This window comes from Pelophylax lessonae, assembly GCF_965119305.1.
Source record: "Pelophylax lessonae genome assembly, chromosome: 5".
Classification (NCBI taxonomy): Eukaryota; Metazoa; Chordata; class Amphibia; order Anura; family Ranidae; genus Pelophylax; species Pelophylax lessonae.
The window spans coordinates 526,082,856-526,098,314 of NC_138772.1; the positions used below are offsets into that span (position 1 = coordinate 526,082,856).

General features: G+C 37.3%; 1 protein-coding gene across 2 annotated transcripts in view; it reads right to left on the reverse strand.

Annotated features, from left to right (window-relative positions):
• Positions 1-15,459, reverse strand: part of ADCY8 (adenylate cyclase 8) — a 523,977-nt gene that overhangs the window by 299,674 nt on the left and 208,844 nt on the right. The window lies entirely within an intron of this gene.

The following is a 15,459-nucleotide window of genomic DNA, read 5'->3' on the forward strand; positions in this document are numbered from 1 at the left end:
CCAGAGCTTAGTAAAGGAGCAGAAGCTATATGAAAGCAAAAATGCTGCTTTTTTTTCCTTGCAGGCACACTTGTATAAAGTACTCGAAACCCATACTTGAGTAAAAGTACAAGGGCTCGAGCAAAAAGTGACTTGAGTAGAAGTGGAAGTGCTCTGTCAAAAAGTGACGATATTCTTTACAAAGTGAAGCTTTACCACATGACATCCACTAAGGGATTAAATGAGTGCAACTGAACATGTAAAGTGCACAGTCAATATTCCCTTAGTAAATGAACCCCAGTGTGATGCTTTGGGCAATGTTCTGCTGGGAAACCTTGGGTCCTGCCATTCATGTGGATGTTACTTTGACACATACCCACTACCCAAACATTGTTGATGACCAAGTACACCCCTTCATGGAAACGCTAGTCCCTGATGGCAGTGGCCTCTTTCAGGAGGATAATGCGCCCCGCCACACTGCAAAAATGGTTCAATAATGGTTTGAGGAATACAAAAACAAGTTTGAGGTGTTGACTTGGCCTCCAGATTCTCCAGATCTCAATCCAGTCAAGCATCTGTGGGATGTGCTGGAAAAAAAAAGTCCAATCCATGGAGGCCCCACCTCACATCATACAGGACTTAAAGGATCTGCTACTGACGGCTTGGTGCCAGATACCACAGTATATACACAGCATATATGTGTATATATATATATATATAAAAACAAACATAGTATATATATACATATATTTAAAAAGTATATATAACATTTACACACATCTATGCATAATAATAAATACAATATATGCAATAAATATACTGTATATGTAAATGTGTATATAAATATAACATATAAATAAATATATATAATACATACAATATATGCTATAAATATACTGTATATGTGAATGTCTATGTTATATATATATATATATATATATATATATATATATATATATATATATATATATGATTTTTGCACCACCTTGTAAATAAAGAAAAACCTTCAAAAATGTTGAAAAAAGCTGAATTGCCTCAAACTTAAGCAATTTAAACTGAACAAAAAAAAAAAAAAATGCATAAGCAGAGGTAGGGGTCAGAAAAAAAACCCTATACTTTTTATATTCAGAGTAAGTTACACACATGTCTTTGGCCTGTATTTAAAAAAAAAAAAACGCATAGCTGTTCACCCATGGAAACTGCATGTAAAATATTATTTTGTGCAAAACTGAATGTTCTCAGGATATAATCTTTGCAGATCAAATATTATTTATTGAAAAAAGTGTGAATGTGGAAAATACCACATTATGGCCAGTAGATGGTGCAGAGGAGCATACTGATTTCCTAGGATACTCAGCACAATTAGGTTTCTTTAAAACAGTATTAACCCCAGTACCAATATTGTAATATAGTATATTGTAACTTATCAATTTCAATCATTAGTGGTGGCTGCATTCATTTTCTTTTTTTTTTTTTAGGCTTTTTTCCCTTATGTTTTCACCTGGTGATCTGGCCAGTAACACAACTTCTGTATTTAAAAAAAAAAAAAAAAAAAAATTGGATGAAACTTTATTAGTAATTTGATATTTTCTTTAAAAAATCTTTATAAAAAGAAATCATTAAAAAAAAATTGTTTTTTTTTTTTGGATAATACAAAGGAAGGGTTATAACACCTGTCAGTTGGTGAGTCGGTGAGGAGATTTCCCATCACTTCCTGCCCCACTTGACTCCGCCCCATGCGTTTCCCCATTCTGATATCATCTGAAGCAGCCGCGAGTGGCGAAACATGTAGGGCGGAGCCAAGCGTTGTTGCTCCACTTCCGGTTTCGTGGTTTGTGTCTGTGGAGCGTGCAACGTCCTGGACTTTCTGGATTTCATGTGAACTGATTGAGTATTTTATGTGAGTGCACTACTTTTATCAATAAACTTTGACTTTACGTTTTTACACTATGGGGGCTGTTTCTGTCTTATTCTATTGACCCATACGAGAGGATGCCACTATACCAGTGATGGCGAACTTTGGCACCCCTGATGTTTTGGAAATACATTTCCCATGATGCTCATGCATTCTGCAGTGTAGTTGAGCATCATGGGAAATGTAGCTCCAAACCATCTGGGGTGCCAAGGTTCACCATCACTGCACTATACCATTGTATATGAGGGGGAGCATAAGGAGACCTTGGAGCAGCCACATTAACCAGGCATATTTATATACAGTGAGATACTCCTGTTGTAAGGGGTGGGATATCTGGTGAGTGCGATACCAGGTGGGGGACACGGGTGAAGACACTGGGGATCACTGCATGCTGTGATCTTACCAGAGTGCTACATCATCACTGGAGGTATCCCACCGGTAGAACTAGAAGGCACAGCAAGATCACAAGAAGAATTTTAATAAAAGGACGCTGTCCTTATTGACAAGATTTCACACTTTTCATATCCTATGAACTTATTTTATGAATTATATAGCTAATTGTATATATATATATATATATATATATATATATATATATATATATATATATATATATATATATATATATATATATACATAATATATATATATATATATATATATATATATATATATATATATATATATATATATATATATATATACAGTGGGTATGGAAAGTATTCAGACCCCCTTAAATTTTTCACTCTTTGTTACATTGCAGCCATTTGCTAAAATCATTTAGGTTCATTCTTCTTCCTCATGAATGTACACATAGCACCCCATGCTGACAGAAAAACACAGAATTGTTGACATTGTTGCAGATTTATTAAAAAAGAAAAACTGAAATATCACATGGTCCTAAGTATTCAGACCCTTTGCTGTGACACTCATATATTTAACTCAGGTGCTTTCCATTTCTTCTGATCATCATTGAGATGGTTCTACACCTTCATTTGCGTCCAGCTGTGTTTGATTATACTGATTGGACTTGATTAGGAAAGCCACACACCTGTCTATATAAGACCTTCCAGATCACAATGCATGTCAGAGCAAATGAGAATCATGAGGTCAAAGGAACTGCCTGAAGAGCTCAGAGACAGAATTGTGGCAAGGCACAGATCTGGCCAAGGTTACAAAAAGATTTCTGCTGCACTTAAGGTTCCTAAGAGCACAGTGGCCTCCATAATCCTCAAATGGAAGACGTTTGGGACGACCAGAACCCTTCCTAGAGCTGGCCGTCCGGCCAAACTGAGCTATTAGGGGAGAAGAGCCTTGGTGAGAGAGGTAAAGAAGAACCCAAAGATCACTGTGGCCGAGCTCCAGAGAAGCAGTCAGGAGATGGGAGAAAGTTGTAGAAAGTCAACCATCACTGCAGCCCTCCACCAGTCGGGGCTTTATGGCAGAGTGGCCCGACGGAAGCCTCTCCTCAGTGTAAGACACATGAAAGCCCGCATGGAGTTTGCTAAAAAACACCTGAAGGACTCCAAGATGGTGAGAAATAAGATTCTCTGGTCTGATGAGACCAAAATAGAACTTTTTGGCCTTAATTCTAAGCGGTATGTGTGGAGAAAACCAGGCACTGCTCATCTCCTGTCCAATACAGTCCCAACAGTGAAGCATGGTGGTGGCAGCATCATGCTGTGGGGGTGTTTTTCAGCTGCAGGGACAGGACGACTGGTTGCAATCGAGGGAAAGATGAATGCGGCCAAGTACAGGGATATCCTGGACAAAAACCTTCTCCAGAGTGCTCTGGACCTCAGACTGGGCCGAAGGTTTACCTTCCAACAAGACAATGACCCTAAGCACACAGCTAAAATAACGAAGGAGTGGCTTCACAACAACTCCGTGACTGTTCTTGAATGGCCCAGCCAGAGCCCTGACTTAAACCCAATTGAGCATCTCTGGAGAGACCTAAAAATGGCTGTCCACCAACGTTTACCATCCAACCTGACAGAACTGGAGAGGATCTGCAAGGAGGAATGGCAGAGGATCCCCAAATCCAGGTGTGAAAGACTTGTTGCATCTTTCCCAAAAAGACTCCTGGCTGTATTAGATCAAAAGGGGGCTTCTACTAACCCACTGTATATATATATATATATATATATATATATATATTATTGTAATTATATTTAATTACAATTATATATATTATATTATTATATATATTATAAAAATTATATATATATATATATATATATACATACTGTATATATATATATATATATATATATATATATATATCTATATATATATATATATATATATATATATATATATATATATATATATATATATATATATAAATTCTTTTAATTATTCTATGAATTTCATATATGTTATTCACTGTGAGTTTAAAATTTGGCACTTGCACTTTTTTGGCATATTTTTCACAATTAATGGTTCGCACAGGTTCATATTGATTTGTGATTTTGCACATATGACATATTGATTTCTGATCTATTTATTTTTAAAATGTCATACACATTTATCCATTAGTATTGCATTTGTTTACGAATTACTGGGGATATCATAGAGCAGCGCCATCACCCACTTTTCATGTCACTCTCCTCACCATTTTGGTGGTTAGTCACAGTGGGGGGGCAGCAGATATATATAAAACTAGTTCCATAGTGCGGAAATATATAATATAGACATAGATCAATCACATACTGTATACATATGAAAACTACACATAAAAAAAAAGAAAGAACATGTCCCTGTCCCCACCTATTACATATATAGACCCATTCAAGTGGGGTCAAGGACAAAGCAAAATAAATAAATAAAATGAATGATGAGCTGCAGAGGAAGTCTCCTGTATTGCCTATAGATCTATGTGCTCAGCCTGGGGCTATACTGTGCAGTAATCGTGTCATTTACACCGCCATGATGGTGATACATTTCCATGCCTTGTATTAGTATTCTAGTGCTATCATTATACATAGTATTAGGTGCATTCCTCCACACAGAAATATCTGGGTACAGTTGGGCAGTAATAAAACCCGGATAACCAGAACCAAAACCCAATATTACCATGCATGGGTACTTAGCACTTCTTTCTTTCTATTTTACCTTTAAATAAACAGTGATCAATGTATCTATAATATTTATCCATGATATATTTTTATCTATCCTGATCTATCTATCTATCTATCTATCTATCTATCTATCTATCTATCTATCTATCTATCTATCTATCTATCTATCTATCTATCTATCTATCTATCTATCTATCTATCTATCTATCTATCTATCTATCTATCTATCTATCTATCTATCTATCTATCTCTTTTAACCATCTATCTATCTATGCTATTATTAAACAACTAGACATTAAGCCCGTTAAATTAACAGGCGCTAGAACATATGTGGTCAAACATTTGTAAAAACTGACTTGTTCCAGTAAGGCGTACTTTGCTACTAAAGTAAGTTTGCTTATAAATGTCCCTTTAACCACTTGCCGACCGCCGCAAGTACAAATACTGCGGCGGTCAGCCCCTCACAGGCAAAGTGACGTACTGGTACGTCACTAGCCTGTGAGGCTCTGGGGAGCGAGCGCTCGCCGCCGGAGGCGCGCTCCCGCGCGGTCACGGACCCCCCGCGCGTGTGAGCGGCGGACCCGATGTCTGCCGCTCACTCACGATCGTCCGTGACAGCAGGAGAAAGGCGGGCGGCTGATGTAAACAAGCCGCCTGTCATTCTCCCCTGTGTAGAAACAGTGATCATACGGTTCTACTATGTAGGACCGTTGATCATTGTTCCTACAGCTCAAGCCACAGCCAATCACAGTTAGAATCACGCCCCTAGGGACACACACAACCCCTCCCTCTCAAAAAAAAGTTAACCCCTTCACTACCAGTGTCATTTTACAGTAACAGTGCATATGTATAGCACTGATTACTGTAGTAATGTCACTGGTAACCCCAAAAGTGTCAAAAATGTCAGTCAAGGGTCCGATCTGTCCGCCCCAATGTCGCAGTCCCGCAAAAAAAAAAATCGCAGATCGCCGCCATTACTCGTTAAAAAAAAAAACAACAAAAATGACAAAAATCTTTCCCTTTGTTAGTAAACGCGATAACTTTTGCGCAAACCAATCAAAATACGCTTTTTGCGATTTTTTTTTTACCAAAAATATGTAGCATAAAACAAATTGGCCTAAAATGTTAAAAAATTTAGATTTTTACATTTTTGGGGGGGGGGGGGGAATTTCATATAAAAAAATGTGAAAAATATTGTTATTTTTGCAAAATTTACGCTCTTTTTTTGTTTATAGCGCATGATCAAAAAATCGCACAGGTGATCAAATACCACCAAAAGAAAGCTCTGTTTGTGGGAAAAAAAGGACGTCAAATTTGTTTAGGTACAGCGTCGCACGACCGCGCAATTGTCCGTTAAAGTCACGCAGTGCCAAATCGCAAAATACCCCTTGGTCAGGAAGGGGGTAAAATCTTCCGGGGCTTAAGTGGTTAATAGCGTGTCTATGTTCTGCGATTTTCTTTTTACAGTAATGCACCTACAGTCGCAGATTTCATTCAGGCGTGTTTTGCGTCTGCAGTCTTTCTATATGCAAAATGTCCCGTTCAAAACGTGTCTTTACTTTCCATTTTTTTGTAAGGTTTTGCAATCACACTCGCAGATTTTCTGTAGGCGTTCTTTGCTATCAAAGTCAGTTTGCTTATAAATGTCCCTTTAATAGCATGTCTATGTTTTATGTTTTTTTTTTTTTTTTTCACAGTAATTCACTTACAGTGGTAGATTTCAATCAGGCAATGTCCCTTTAAAGAGGAAGTAAACCCTCCTCGGGAAGTTGTACCTATAGGTAAGCCTATGATAAGGCTTACCTATAGGTACTGTAAATATCTCCTAAACATGTACCGTTTAGGAGATATTTACCTTTCATGCAGCCAGTGACGTCACTGGCGCATGCGCTCTGAAGGAACGGCTGATCGTGCTGTTCCTTCAGAGCCCCGTGCCGTGACCGTCGGCTCCCGTGCGCGTGCGCGGGAGTGACGTCACCGCGGCTCCGGCCAATCAGATGGCCGGATGCCGCGATCCCGGAAGACAGGCGACTGAACATGTCGCTCGTCATACAGGTGAGTGAGCGGCACGGCGGGGGCTCATTCTAAGGTAAGTATTTCATAATGAGCTAGTATGCGATGCATACTAGCTCATTATGCGTTTCTCTTGCAGGTTGTAAAAAAAAAAAAAAAATTTTAAACGAGTGTACAACCTCTTTAACAGCGTTTCTATAGTCACAGATTTGCTTTGCTGAGTTTGACAGGATTTTTCCTCAAATTATCCTTTTCCTGACAGCAACAGCTTTTTTCCTTTAAAAATTAATCATGGCTCTATTCACTTTTTTCACTACAATAATTACAGTCAAAGGGTTTGCCAAGTATAAGTTTTCTCATGCAATTCCAAGTATAAGTTTCCTCATACAATGTCCTTTTAATATCTTTAAAGAGGTTGTAAACCCTCTTGTATAACTTTTACCTATAGGTAAGCCTATATTAAGGCTTACCTATAGGTGCTATAAATATCTCCCAAACTAGCACCGTTTAGGAGATATTTACAGCGCAAACTGCCGATGACGTCATCGGCGCAGGCGCTCTGAGGGAACGGCCACCCGTGCCGTTCCTTCAGAGCTCAGTGCCGTGAACGGCGGCTCCCGCGCGCATGCGCGGGAGTGATGTAATCGCGCCTCCGGCCAATCAGATGGCCGGAGGACGCGAACCCGGAAGCGGGACGGCAGGACATGTCGCCGTCCTGTCGCTGAGGTGGCGGCACGGCGGGGGCTTCGTTTTAAGGTAAGTACTGCATAATGAGCTAGTATGCGATGCATACTAGCTCATTATGCCTTTCTCTTTACAGGGCTTTTTTTTTCTCGGATTTTTTTTTTGAGTTTACTTCCTCTTTAAGTCTCTCCCTCATCAGCCTCCTTGTCTGACCTGTCACGCACTGTGCACTGCGTCCCTGTTGCTCTAGCAATCTAGCAATCCAATCTAGTGTCCCCATCGGAGTGCCTCTTTACATTAGTGTCCCCATCGGAGTGCCTCCTTACATTAGTGTCCCCATCGGAGTGCTCCCTTACATCAGTGTCCCCATCGGAGTGCCTCCTTACATCAGTGTCCCCATCGGAGTGCCTCCTTACATCAGTGTCCCCATCAGAGTGCTCCCTTACATCAGTGTCCCCACTGGAGAGTGCCCCCTTACATCAGCTCTAAGACACGTGGCCACTCACTAAGACTAGAGGAAAGGCGGTTTAACCTTAAAATATGCAGGGGGTTCTTCACTGTAAGAACAGTAAGGATGTGGAATTCTCTTCCACAAGCAGTGGTATCAGCAGGGAGCATCGATAGTTTCAAAAAACTATTAGATGGACACCTTAAAGACCACAACATACAGGGGTATACAATGTATGGTTAACAGCAAACACACACACACATCATAGGTTGAACTGGATGGACTGATGTCTTTTTTTCAACCTCACTAACTATGTAACTATTCACTCAGATGCGGCTGTGGGTTGCCACCCACAGTTTGGGAAGTCCTGCCCTAACTGACTGAAGTAGGGCGGGGCAAAGTCTCTGCACTCCCAACGGCTGTCTGTGGGGCATATGCGCAGTAGTGCAATCCCACGGACACAGGGACAGGACGCAGAGACACTTGGATTTTATTATTATAGATAGCAGTGTATCCATGACGTCATAATGCAGCTAGTTTAGATGTAGTTAAATCTCACCGTGTCTACAGTATCTTTCTATCTATGATTTATTGATCTATCTATCTATCTATCTATCTATGATTTATTGATCTATCTATCTATCTATCTATGATTTATTGATCTATCTATCTATCTATCTATCCATCTATCTATCTATCTATCTATGGTCCATCTATCTATCTATCTATCTATCTATCTATCTATCTATCTATCTATCTATCTATCTATCTATCTATCTATCTATCTATCTATCATTTATTTATCTATCTATCTATGATTTATTGATCTATCTCTCTATCTATCTATCTATCTATCTATCTATCTATCTATCTATCTATCTATCTATCTATCTATCTCTGATCTATCTATCTATCTATCTATCTATCTATCTATCTATCTATCTATCTATCTATCTATCTATCTATCTATCTATCTATCTCTGATCTATCTATCTATGGTCCATCTATCTATGGTCCATCTATCTATCTATCTATCTATCTATCTATCTATGGTCCATCTATCTATCTATCTATCTATCTATCTATCTATCTATCTATCTATCTATCTATCTATCTATCTATGGTCCATCTATCTATCTATCTATCTATCTATCTATCTATCTATCTATCTATCTATCTATCTATCTATCTATCTATCTATCTATCATTTATTTATCTATCTATCTATGATTTATTGATCTATCTATCTATCTATCTATCTATCTATCTATCTATCTATCTATCTATCTATCTATCTATCTATCTATCTATCTATCTATCTATCTATCTATCTATCTATCTATCTATCTATCTATCACTGATCTATCTATCTATCTATCTATCACTGATGTATCTATCTATCTATGGTCCATCTATCTATCTATCTATCTATCTATCTATCTATCTATCTATCTATCTATCTATCTATCTATCTATCTATCTATCATTTATTTATCTATCTATCTATGATTTATTGATCTATCTATCTATCTATCTATCTATCTATCTATCTATCTATCTATCTATCTATCTATCTATCTATCTATCTATCTATCTATCTATCTATCTATCTATCTATCTATCATTTATTTATCTATCTATCTATGATTTATTGATCTATCTATCTATCTATCTATCTATCTATCTATCTATCTATCTATCTATCTATCTATCTATCTATCTATCACTGATCTATCTATCTATCTATCTATCTATCTATGGTCCATCTATCTATCTATCTATCTATCTATCTATCTATCTATCTATCTATCTATCTATCTATGATTTATTTATCTATCTATCTATGATTTATTGATCTATCTATCTATCTATCTATCTATCTATCTATCTATCTATCTATCTATCTATCTATCTATCTATCACTGATCTATCTATCTATCTATCACTGATCTATCTATCTATCTATCTATCTATCTATCTATCTATCTATCTATCTATCTATCTATCTATCTATCTATCTATCTATCTATCTATCCATCCATCCGTCTATCTATCTATCCATCCATCCATCCATCCATCCGTCTATCTATCTAGATCTTTTTAACCATCTATCCATGTTATTATATAATCCCCATTCTCCTTGTATAATAGCAGTGTATCCATGATGCATCTCACCGTGTGACAGCGCCGGCCGGCATTACACTAATTCTGGGACCGATCCACATATTTATTGGAGTGTGCAGATGGAATAATTATTCTTGTTATGAAACCAACACTAGCGTGCGTCCAGCACATTAAATCAAATATTGATTTATAGGTTATGATAATCGCCACAATCTATCTATCTATCTATCTATCACTGATGTATCTATCTATCTATGGTCCATCTATCTATCTATCTATCTATCTATCTATCTATCTATCTATCTATCTATCTATCTATCTATCTATCTATCTATCATTTATTTATCTATCTATCTATGATTTATTGATCTATCTATCTATCTATCTATCTATCTATCTATCTATCTATCTATCTATCTATCTATCTATCTATCTATCTATCTATCTATCTATCTATCTATCTATCTATCTATCTATCATTTATTTATCTATCTATCTATGATTTATTGATCTATCTATCTATCTATCTATCTATCTATCTATCTATCTATCTATCTATCTATCTATCTATCTATCTATCACTGATCTATCTATCTATCTATCTATCTATCTATGGTCCATCTATCTATCTATCTATCTATCTATCTATCTATCTATCTATCTATCTATCTATGATTTATTTATCTATCTATCTATGATTTATTGATCTATCTATCTATCTATCTATCTATCTATCTATCTATCTATCTATCTATCTATCTATCTATCTATCTATCTATCTATCACTGATCTATCTATCTATCTATCACTGATCTATCTATCTATCTATCTATCTATCTATCTATCTATCTATCTATCTATCTATCTATCTATCTATCTATCTATCTATCTATCTATCTATCCATCCATCCGTCTATCTATCTATCCATCCATCCATCCATCCATCCGTCTATCTATCTAGATCTTTTTAACCATCTATCCATGTTATTATATAATCCCCATTCTCCTTGTATAATAGCAGTGTATCCATGATGCATCTCACCGTGTGACAGCGCCGGCCGGCATTACACTAATTCTGGGACCGATCCACATATTTATTGGAGTGTGCAGATGGAATAATTATTCTTGTTATGAAACCAACACTAGCGTGCGTCCAGCACATTAAATCAAATATTGATTTATAGGTTATGATAATCGCCACAATGACTTCAATAAGGAACAAAAAATAAATAAAAAAAACAGCTTAAATCAAAGCACGCCACGTATGACTTCCCAATCCGGCTTGTAGCTGGGTTCTGTTTTATTAGACCTCTATGGAGAAGCATCTTTCCGCTGGGTAATAAATCTATCACATATGTTGTGTAGAGAACATAATCCTCTGGAAGGTTCATTTACAATTATTATTTAATGTTTGAAATGCTTTCATTTATTCCGAGCACAGATTGAAGAAATATAAATGAATGCAGTCACTGTATGTATTCACTATGAAATAATTAGGGCTCCATTCACTCTTCTCTCTCTCTCTGTGTTATTGTACGCGGCGACACATGGTTTATTTTATGCATTGACGCACGCTCTTAAAAAAGCTATCATTACATTTTTATTTTTTTATTTGATTTAACTCCCTAGTGGACCAAGTGTGTATAGCACAGGGAAAGGGAGTATCATTCCTGCCATAAAGCAGAGCAGTACATGTACACCCCAGGTGCTGCTAAAGGGGGAGTGGTTGAGGGGGTAGTAAAAACGCTGCTCAATTGTTGAGTTTTACCGCCCCGCAACCGCAAATGTGTACATGCACAGTTTAGTTATTTCACTTGCTTCAATATGCACTTTTAATTAACCTCTTGCTGACCACATAACACAAATATGCAGTGGCAGGAAAAATAGATTTTAGCGCCCAGCCACCACACATAGGCACTGCAAATACAAACACAAAGAAAGGGCGCACCAGCCTAGCGCATTATCCTCAGCGGGCTTTTAATAACATAAGTTTAAAATCAACTACTCACAAACATGCGTGATAGACCAGCATATCAATTCCAAAGAGCGGCATCAATAGAAAAGTCCAATGTCTCATGTAGACGGAGGTCTGACGCGTTTCGAGGCTGTGCCTCTTCCTCAGAGCCCCACACATAGGCACCCATGGTGGCCTGGAGTTGAACTCCAAATGTGCACTTACTGCAGACTCTCATCATACTGATAGGCACGGCATCTAAACAGGAGCCAGCGGAATGGGTTCCTGATCATGTGACTACATGCTTCTCAAATATATGTAAATCCAGTGTTTATTTGCTAGAAAATTACTTAGAAACCCCAAACATTATATATATATATATATATATATATATATATATATATATATATATATATATATAATCAGAGGCCCTAGAGAATAAAATGGCAGTTGTGGCAATTTTTTATATCACACAGTATTTGTGCAGAGGGGTTATTGTTTGCACTTCTGTGCTTGTTTATTTGCTTTGTCTATTTTGATCTATCTATCTATCTATCTATCTATCTATCTATCTATCTATCTATCTATCTATCTATCTATCTATCTATCTATCTATCTATCTATCTATCTATCTATCTATCTAATCTTTATCTATCTATCTATCAATCTAATCTCTATCTATCAATCTATCTATCTATCTATCAATCTAATCTCTATCTATCTATCTATCTATCTATCTATCTATCTATCTATCTATCTATCTATCTATCTATCTATCTATCTATCTATCTATCTATCCTGGGCAATTTTATAAATGCTATTTTTCCACGAAAAAAAAAAAAAACACAAAACAAAACACAATATATACCCTATACTTTTTGTAAGATATGAAAGATGATGTTATGCCGAGTAAATAGGTACCTAACATGTCATGCCTTAAATTTGCGTATGCTCATGGAATGGCGCCAAACTACAGTACCTAAAAATCTCCATGAACGACGCTTTAAAAATTTGTGCAGGTTACCAGTTTAGAGATACAGAGGAGATCTAGTGCTAGAATTATTGCTCCTGCTCTGACATTCACTGCGAAACCTCACTTGTGGTGTGACACCGTTTACATATGCAGGCGTGACCTACGTATGCGTTCATCACTGCATGTGAGCATGGGAGGATGGGGCATTTTTAAAAAAAAATGTATTACTTTTTTTATTTTTCCACTGTCCCCTTCATTTTTTATTTTTTTTTTCACTTTTTATCATAACCGTAAACATTCCTTGCGATATGGAGAGATCTGGGGTCTATAAGACCCCAAATCTCTCCTCTACAATGGAAAGGAATAGATAAAATATATATATATATATATATATATATATATTGATCGAATGCTTTAAAAAAAAAAAGGCCTTATTTACTTTGGACCAGAACTGGAAATGACGCCATGATGTCGCTCCGCTCCTCCAAGACCATAGAGATGAGTGGAGGGCATCTTTCCTCAGCTAATCTCTGTGGTCAGCCACAGCAAATACAAGATTGGTTCCTGGGGCTTCTAAAAGTGATCGAGCGGCTAATCAACAGCTCGGATCACTTTTAGCAGTAAGAGAATCGCGAGCTGAAAAAATAAATTATTTAAATTTTAAATCCCAAACACGGCACTGCCAGCATGGAGTTTGCATGTTCTCCCTGTGCCTGCGTGGATTTCCTCTGGGTACTCCAGTTTCCTCCCACACTCTAAAGACATGCTGGTAGGCTCATTGGCCCCTGTCTAAATTGGCCCTACTATGTGCATGAATGTGAGTTAGGGACCTTAGATTGTAAGCTTCTTGAGGGCAGGGAATGATGTGAATGTACAATATACACTATATTGTCAAAAGTTTTGGGACACCTGCTGTTACATGCACATGAACTTTAATGGCACCCCAGTCTTAGTCATTAGGGTTTCATTATTGAGTTGGTCGACCCTTTCCAGCTATAACAGCTTCAACTCTTGTGGGAAGGCCGTCCACAAGGTTTAGGAGTGTATCTATGGGAATGTTTGACCATTCTTCCAGAAGCGCATCTGTGAGGTTAGGCACTGATGTTGGACCAGAAGGCCTGGCTCGCAGTCTCCTCTTTAATTCATCCCAAAGGTGTTCTATCGGGTTGAGGTCAAGACTCTGTGCAGGCCAGTCAAGTTCCTAAACCCCAAACCAGCTCATCCATGTCTTTATAGACCTCGCTTTGTGCACTGGTGTGCAGTCATGTTGGAACAGGAAGGGGCCATCCCCAAACTGTTCCCACAAAGTTGGGAATTTGAAATTGTCCAAAATGTCTTGGTATGCTGACACCTTAAGAGATCCCTTCACTGGAACTAAGGGGCCAAGCCCAACCCCTGAAAAACAACCCCACACCATAATCCCCCCTCCACCAAATGATTTAGACCAGTACACAAAGCAAGGTCCATAAAGACATGGATGAGCGAGTTTAGAGTGGAGGAACTTGACTGGCCTGCACAGAGTCTTGACCTCAACCCAAAAGAACACCTTTAGGGTGAAATAGAGCAAGGACTGCGAGCCAGGCCTTCTCTCCAACATCAGTGCCTGACCTCACAAATGTGCTTCTGGAAGAATGGTCAAACATTCCCATAGACACACTCCTAAACCTTGTGGACGGCCTTCCCAGAAGAGTTGAAGCTGTTAAAGCTAAGGGTGGGCCAACTCGATATTGAACCCTATGGATTAAGACTGGGATGTTCATGTGCATGTAAAGGCAGGCTGGTAATATAGTGTATATGTGAAGTGCTGCGTAAATTGTTCCCTCTGTATAATTATCTGTAATAAATTATAATGATAATTTTTGAATACTTAGCACATCACAGTGCACAGTGTATATGGATCTCTCCTCTACAATGGAAAGCATTAAATAAAATAAATAAATATATAGATATTACATATATATATATATATATATATATATATATATATATATATATATATATATATATAGATAGATAGATAGATATGTATATATACAGTATATATTTTTTTTCTAATGTTTAAAAAAAAAAAAAAAGGCCTTGTTTACTTTGGACCAGAACTGTAACTATAAGACCCCATATCGCTCCTCTACAATGGAACGCATTATATATATATATATATATATATATATATATATATATATATATATATATATATATATATCTAATGCTTTAAAAAAAAAAGAACCATAGAGATGAGCAGGGGCCATCTTTCCTCAGCTAATCTATTTGGTCAGACACAGCAAATAC